This window comes from Mirounga leonina, unplaced genomic scaffold, assembly GCF_011800145.1.
Source record: "Mirounga leonina isolate KUSES-001 unplaced genomic scaffold, KU_Mleo_1.0 Mir_84, whole genome shotgun sequence".
NCBI lineage: Eukaryota > Metazoa > Chordata > Mammalia > Carnivora > Phocidae > Mirounga > Mirounga leonina.
The window spans coordinates 1,791,014-1,799,071 of NW_023270827.1; the positions used below are offsets into that span (position 1 = coordinate 1,791,014).

General features: G+C 42.4%; 1 long non-coding RNA gene across 1 annotated transcript; it reads right to left on the minus strand.

The window, feature by feature from the left end:
• Positions 1 to 595: 595 nt before the first annotated feature.
• On the minus strand, positions 596 to 7,635 carry LOC118002862. Its single transcript, XR_004677194.1, has 2 exons — positions 7,436 to 7,635; positions 596 to 689 (listed from the first exon to the last, which is right to left on the minus strand). It is a non-coding gene; the product is annotated as an uncharacterized LOC118002862 (long non-coding RNA).
• Between the last annotated feature and the right edge of the window lie 423 nt (positions 7,636 to 8,058).

Sequence of the window (8,058 nt, forward strand, 5' to 3'; positions counted from 1 at the left end):
GGTCTCAAGAAGCATCGAACTGGCATCATTAGATCCATTGGCGATGTTAGAAAAGTATCATCTCAGGATTAGTGGTACGCCCCAAGTGTCCTTCTCACATACAAAGGACTAAACATTTTTCCCTGCCAGTGATTTTCAAATTCTTTTGGCCTTTAAATTCTTTTTTCACCCCCTCCAAATGAAATCTTACTTGGAAACCCAAAATAAAAATCAAATAGAAGAGGAACTGTTCTGATTGAATATTGGGCATTCAGATACCCATGTATTTACCCCCTTCCTCCTTTGGACTACCTCCAAAAATTTTCTAGGGCTTTAGTAAACAGAATATTAAAATCACTGTATTATGTGTTCTTTAAAACTGGTTAGTACTCTTACTCAACTTCAAAGAGTAAGAAACTGAGACATGAAGGGGCTAAAGAAGTTACTTTGCCAAGGGCACGCTGTGTGTTTGTATCAGTCAGAAACTGTACTTGGCTGATCTGAAAATTGATTTAAGCAACACAGAACTTTCTTTTCCTTTCCTCTAATAAGGTGTTCAGAAGTGGGCAGTGTAGGGTTGATGTGGCAGTGCCATGAGCTTTTTGGGGATCCAAGGTCTGGGCAGCTTGCCATTCCACAATCCCTAGGGTGAATCTTCATCCCGTGCTTATAGTATGATTTCTAGAGCTCCAGCCACTTGACCCCAGCATCTGAAAGATATAGAAAGAGGAACAGAAGGGGCCTGTCATCTGAGTCATTCCCTTTAAAGGGGGCTTTCTAGAAAGCCTCGATGTCTTTTACTTACATCTCATGTAAGTCATAAACTGAAGCTGGGCATTCTGTCAGTCCTAGCAATGTGGGAGCTCTGACAGCGAGGAAGGCGAGAATCACTATTGGGTGGGTAACTTATGGTCCACCACAAATATGATACCCTTACCCTCTAAGTGAGCACATGTCTTGGATTTTGGATTAGTTCCAATTGCAAATAACCTGCCTATTCTCCTAAACCCACAAAGTCAGCATGTTGGCACCTAAATGTATGTTTTTTCTATTCAGAAAAGGCTCAAATATCCTTTGTCTGATTCATTTGTCCTGAATTTTATTTTAGAAAATGAACTGTTCACAAAAGAACTGAATTTGTTATTTGCTCAAATTGCTTGACACATGTCATTTTTTAAAAAACATTGTTCACGTTTTGGATTCTCTTCAGGTGGCAGGTGGAAAGGTATAGGTTAGTCATACATGGGGGATTGGTGACCAAAAGTGGGAGACAGATTATTCTTCAGGGTACACTAATCCCCATCCTTTGACCCTTTACCACATGAAGGTCTTCACTGATTTCTCCCTAAAGTATTACCATTCCCTGCCTGCTTTCCTGTCCACCTAATCATGGGGGACGGGGCACTGTTGGGGCACTCTGAGCCACCACTGCCTGTGGTGTGGTGTGGAGGACGAATACTGGACGTGGACTAAAAAGAATCTGGACTCAGCTCTGCCCCTTCCCAGGGGCCTCACGGTGACCCTCAGGCAAGCCCCTTCATTCCTCCAGGCCTCAGTTCCCTCCTCAGTAAAATCTGGGGTTAGACTTAGATGAGCTCTGTGGACACCTGCCAAGTCAAACATTCTGATTGTATCTCCTGCTCCCGTCCCCCTTCCCTTGCCCTCTGTTGGATTGGAATGTGACCTACAAATGCTGCCAGTCGCTGGGCAAGGGCTCTTCAAAGTCACCTGTCCCTTTTCTGCCACCAGAAAGAACTGTGATGAAAATCAGCCTGTTTTCTTGAAGTTTCACTGAAGAAGATTTGTTTTCCAGACTCTAGGAGGTTTTCTCAATGTAGGTTTCTAACTAAAATGCCTCCTATTGTAATTCAAAGCCTGTTTGCTTTTGCCCTATTGTTTGTATGATTCTTGTCTGGTTATTCAGAGGAAAACTTCAGACAAAATAAAAATTGCAATAGGATGAAAGACATTTTCCAGGGGAAGATATAGGATCCAGATTTCTCATTGTCTATTCATGAGTTCACTTATTAGCTCATTCGGTTGACTGAGAAACTTAGGCGCCTACGTGCAAGTCACACATGGAAAATGTGGGCTTCTACCCTGACCTGGTCTATACTGTAGATGAAAGTGCCATTATGTGTCAGGCCCTGTCCCATGTGTGTCACATTCTTAGTTAATCTTTACAAGAGCCATATGATGTAGGCATTTATTATGGAATTTTATTGCTATAGTCTGCCCCCTCTTTAGACTAGAGGGGCTACACATTACCCCTTTCCTAATCATTTATTTACCTAATTTGGGGGGCACCTATTAGGTGCTAGACATTAGGGTTATGACGAAATAAGACAAAGGGTTTAGCTGATAGGCCTGCCAATCTGTTAATCATAGTGCTCTGACTACTCCCAAGTATATGACCCAAGCTTGGCCCATCATGAAACTGTGTCTTTTTTGATAGTGATTGGGCTGAGGGTTGGGAGAATGACCCAAGGGGGGACAGTTAGAGTTTTTATATGCCATATTATCTGATTCTGGTTGCTGGAAAAGACAGTTTCTCTTTATCCATTTGAGCCCTAGATTCAGATATATTATGGTACCTACTCCACTATTATGCTTTCCAGTTTCATAAACCAATAAAATCTCTTTTTGCTTGAACCATTGGTTTGAACCATATAAACTGCCATTTTTTTTCTTCCAGATTTTTTTCTGGTTTAACCTAATGATTTGAACTTCTGCTGCCTGCGATTGAAAGAGTCCTGACAAATCTGGTAGTATTGTTATCTCTCATGTAGATTAAGAAAATGAGGCTAGGAGTATTTATTTACCCCAGGTCATTCGGCTATTAGGCATAGCAAGAACTAAAACCCAGGCAACTTCAAAGCCTATGTTCTTGATTACTCTGGTACCATCCCATAAAGTCAGACAAGGACTGAAGAGAAGAGACTTCTACTCAAGGAGTGGTCCACAGGCAGTTGCCTACCAGCAAACTCTTTGCTACTGGTCCAAGAGGAGGTAAGAAGTAATGAACCAGAATGTAAACAAACTGTATCTCTAAGTACACTTTTTAAGTTCAGCTGACATTTTTTTTTTTAATAGAAATACTTTCCTGAGAAAGTTAGCAGTATGTTGATTCAGATTCTGATGCATACTCTTTATCCGCTCTTGGGTTGGCATCAAGCTATGGACCCGTACTTGGAGGAGCACTGGTAGAGGACTGTTGGGTTTGCTGCCCAGCTGACAACCATCTTACTATCTCTGGAGACTTCCACAGAAGCTGTGTCTGTATCATGTGACCTTGTCCCCCTCTTCTGTTAGTCATAACTGATTTGTTTGAGTCAAGCTGGACCAACCAGATTTTCTTGTCTAAGAATATGGAATCTTAAAAAAAGAAACAAAGGAACCAGGAGATGTTAGTTGCTGAGTTCCAAAAATGGGTGAGCCCAGAAACTCTTGTTTTCATTTCTCTGGAGTTGGTGTGATTCTTGACTTCTGAGCAGTGGTTGTTCAATCTTACATCTTGTAAGGTTATGAATATCCTTTTGAGCAAATTCCCTTTTGTCTTAAGCTATCCAGAGTTGGTTTCAAGAGAACTTTAATACCATTGAAAAATACAGGGAAGACCACCTGTTTATGACTCAGAATTCTATTTATAATTTCAGTTATTAGTTAGCCTATATGACACTGTCCTCCATAATTCTAGGGCCTCAGTAATAGTTGGAAACATTGCTACCTGAGCTGGGGGTCCCCACTATAAAATGGAAACAAAGATGTACATAATCAATTACCCCTGGTGACTAAAGTAACTCTGATAAAGACTAAAAATCTTAATTAGAGCAAATAAATGATCAACTTTTGTCTGCTTAACTATAGATAAATAGGACCCAAATGAATGAATTAACTCATTGCTGACTTTAGGAACATTACTACTTTGGGCTAGAGCACTCACATCTGCTCATCTAGCTGGCTTTCAAAGAATGACCATGTGCTCTGGGAAAACCAACATTATCTCCACCAGCTAAATGCAAACAGCAGTTTCTTGAATTCATATTTGGTTTTTGGAAAAAGAAAAAAAAAAAAAGGTGGAGACACAACCCAAATCCTCTTGTTACGTGGCCATATCTGTTTAGATGCAATATTTGATTTAAAAAAATATTTGATTGCCTCCTGAGATCATCTCACTATTTGAAGTTGCGAGTCCAGAGAAGCAAGTCCTCTCCAACTTGGTGAAGGAAGCCGTACAAATAGAGGTTTGAAGATGCATCCTTAGCAGGTAGAAGGGGCCGCATGGAGTGAGAGCAGGAAGAGAAAGGAAGCACGCACGAGGTGCTTGCTGCTTTTCCTTCAGTGGAGGAAAAACAGTGCTGGAAGGTGTTGGGGGAAGCTTCAAAGCTTGGCGTGTTCATCGTTTATTTCTGAATCCAGACGATTGTCTCCTCTGTGCTTACCTAGAATCTCGTGATCTTGGTTCTGAATAGGTTAATCTATTTTTATTTTATTTATTTATTTATTTATTTCTAAAATTTTATTTATTTATTTGAGAGAGAGAGAGAGTGAGCACGAGAAGGGGGAGCGGGAGAGGGAGAAGCAGACTCCCTGCCAAGCAGGGAGCCCGATGCGGGACTTGATCCTGGGACTCCAGGATCATGACCTGAGCCGAAGGCAGTCGCCCAACCAACTGAGCCACCCAGGCGCCCTAGGTTAATCTATTTTTAAAGGGTATCCAAATGCTATTAAGATAACTCTTGCATTCCTTTGATCTTTCTATTTAAAAATTCAAGGGCTTATAGTCATAGATACCTCTGCCAGTATAGCCAAGAGGATCACCTACAAATGCTCTCTGAATAGAAAAAAAACCCTCGAACCTGAGATTCAAATATCTATGCTTATAATTCTCTACATATAAAACCTCTTCTTAGTCTCTGTTTAAATTCTAGTGATTTAGGTGCAGAGTTCTTTTCTTCTTAATTGTATCGCTGGACATAAATTAGGCATAATCTATAAGATTTTCAACGTATCATACATCCAGCATTTTTTATTGTACTAAATTTCAGGGCTAATTTAAGTTTAAACTCTTTATTTTAGAAAATCAGTAACAGCAACTAATTAGCACATCTCATTCTGGATGTATTTGCCAACCAATTTCAGAGACTCATTTGCCTGTTAAGAGATTTTATTGAACACCAGCACCACAGACTCTCCTTTTTTTCTAGTAAACAGCTCATGCTTATTATCTTATTACAGGAATGCCACTGGTTAAATCAGGCTCTGAATATAAATAGCCATATTACTGCCATCAGGCATCAATGTTTATTTAGTGGCTGTGAGTCATGCATACCTCTTTGATCGGGTTTGGAATGAGCCGTTGCAGTTTTTGTTCAAAAAGGTTATTTGCAAAGGCTACAGAAGTATCAGTTAGATTAAACATGAAATTAATCAGTGTGGAATTTTATCAGCCATTTCTGCCACCAAACACCAGGTGTCAAGAGCATGTGCAAATGAGGGCTGAACATAATGAAGCTGGGGGGGACAGCTTAGTAGGGAGGTCAGAAAAGATTCCAAGAGGTCTACCATGCTCAGGGAGGAAAGATGGAGGGAGGGGGAGTAGGAAGGAGCAGGGGAGGGAGGGAAAGAAGGGGGGGAGGGAGAGAAGAAGGAAGGAGGGAAATATTGAAGGCCTACCGAATCATCTGGAACTCATTGGCAGTTTCACACTGCGTATCTCATAGCAGAGTATATGGAAAAGAGAGTTAGGTGACCTGGGTTAGCCTGAACTCTGCCTTGTCCTACCCAGTGATCTTTGGGAAACTGTTTAATGCATACATGCATTACCAAGGATACATATAGAACATATGATAAACTTGTACAAAAGCGTATTTTCCACCTCAACGTTTCTTGAGACTAAAAGTATCAGGGAGCAAGAGACCCAAGATAGCTGTCATATGGTTTTAGTTGATGAAACTGTGTTGGTGGAAGAGACGAGGCCCTTTGACTGGAGGGCTCATTTAAACTGGGTCCATTCATTGCTTCAAAATTTAGTGGGTGCTCCAGCCTGTCAGGTGTATGTGTGGAGAGAGGCCTGTGAATAATTATAACAAAGCAAGTTGAGTGCTGTGATGATTGCCACTATAAATTCCTGGTGACCTCACTCTCCGGCAGCCCTCATCACTGCTCAGTCATTATGTGGCATTTCTGCCCGGCGACTCTCCCTGCCGCTGCCTCAGTGCCTATTTCTGATGTTCTCCACTGTCTTCAAGCTTCTGACTTTCCCTGAGTTCGTCTTCCTCTCAGCAGATGATCTAACCTTCCCTACAGTGAAAATGAATTCACCTACCTCCACACTCATCCTCTCCTTCTCCCTCATTCTCCTCATAGGGAACGTCTCCCTCTTCTAGGAGGCAATCCTTCTACCTGTCGTTTGGACCCTATCTCTTCCCAGGGTTCTTTTTCTATCCAGAATCTTCCCTTCTTCTCTCTCAACTGGCTCTTTGCCGTCAGCAGATAAAAATGCTTAGTGTTTCCCAATTAAAAAAAAACCAAAAAACAAAAAGCAAAACCATCCTCCTTTGAGAGTACCTCTCTGCAGGAATCTTCCTTCCTTGTCACAGACAAGCTTCTTGAAAGAGTTGTCCACTTGTCCCAGTCAAGAGTGGGACAATTAACTGACTAAGCCTCCCAGGCACTCTCCCAGGAACTCTCACATCCTCAGGTTCCACTTAATCTTGGGTCAAGTTGTCTGGGAGACTCCGACCCAGAAATTTGCATGCAGGTGGTATATGGGGGTGGGTGCTCTAGAAACCACCTTGGGAGTGGGATAAAGGAAGCGGGATTGGCGATGTAGATACAACAGGGGCACCATCCAACTCTAGAGAACTCGAGAGCTGGCATGGCCTTTCAGGGATGACCTGAATTGAGACAAAGGGGACAGGCCTTTTTAACCCCACATCAACGTGTCATTGGATGCACACAACAGGTGTACACCCTCGGGCAAGGCAGCTTCCTTTGATAAAGGGTAATTCTTGGAGAAGAATCTGGCCATGGGCCACCAGCAGGCAACAGTCCTGGCAGCTGGGGGAAGGAGTGCTTCATTCCTAGAGGGGGTTTCTGGGTGGCACAGCCTAGCGCACACTGCTTACCTAGCCTTCTATAACCTGGCTTTCTCTTGAGCTCCAGACTCCATCTACATTCAACTGCCTGTCAGACATTTCCATCTGGACATCTCCCAAAAGCCAATGAAACATTCAGATTTAACTCATCACTTTCTACCACTCCACTCACTCCTTCCTTAGGGTTCTTTGTCTTGATAAATGGAAGAGAGAAGATAACCTGTGAGAATTATCCTTTCTCTCCTTTGTGGATTACTTCAGGCTCTGTTTGTTCTTTGCAGCCCTTCTGAGGAGTCTTGTGGGCTGAATACACATGCGCACTAAGCAAGGCACTCTTTTTGCATCCTGTCACCAACCAGGAGCCCGGGCGGCATCACAGCTCACTGAGTTCTGGCACGGCTGTCCTTGCTCGCTCCACTTGTCTTCATTCTCACTTTCTTGGGCTTGCATCTACCAAATATATTGTTACGACCATCACTATGGTCTCAGGACTTGCTTTTTTATTTTTTAATTTTATTTTATTATGTTATGTTAGTCACCATTCATTACATCATTAGTTTTTGATGTAGTGTTCCATGATCCATTGCTTGCATATAACACCCAGTGCTCCATTCAGTACGTGCCCTTTTTAATACCCATCACCAGGCTAACCCATCCCCCCACCCCCTCCCCTCTAGAACCCTCAGTTTGTTTCTCAGAGTCCATAGTCTCTCATGGTTCATCTCCCCCTCCGATATCCCCCCTTCATTTTTCCCTTCCTACTATCTTCTTCTTCTTCTTTTTTTTTTTTAACATATAATGTATTATTTGTTTCAGAGGTACAGGTCTGTGATTCATCAGTCTTACGCAATTCACAGCGCTCACCATAGGACATACCCTCCCCAATGTCTATCACCCAGCCACCCCATCTCTCCCACCCCCCACCACTCCAGCAACCCTCAGTTTGTTTCCTGAGATTAAGAATTCCTCATATCAGTGA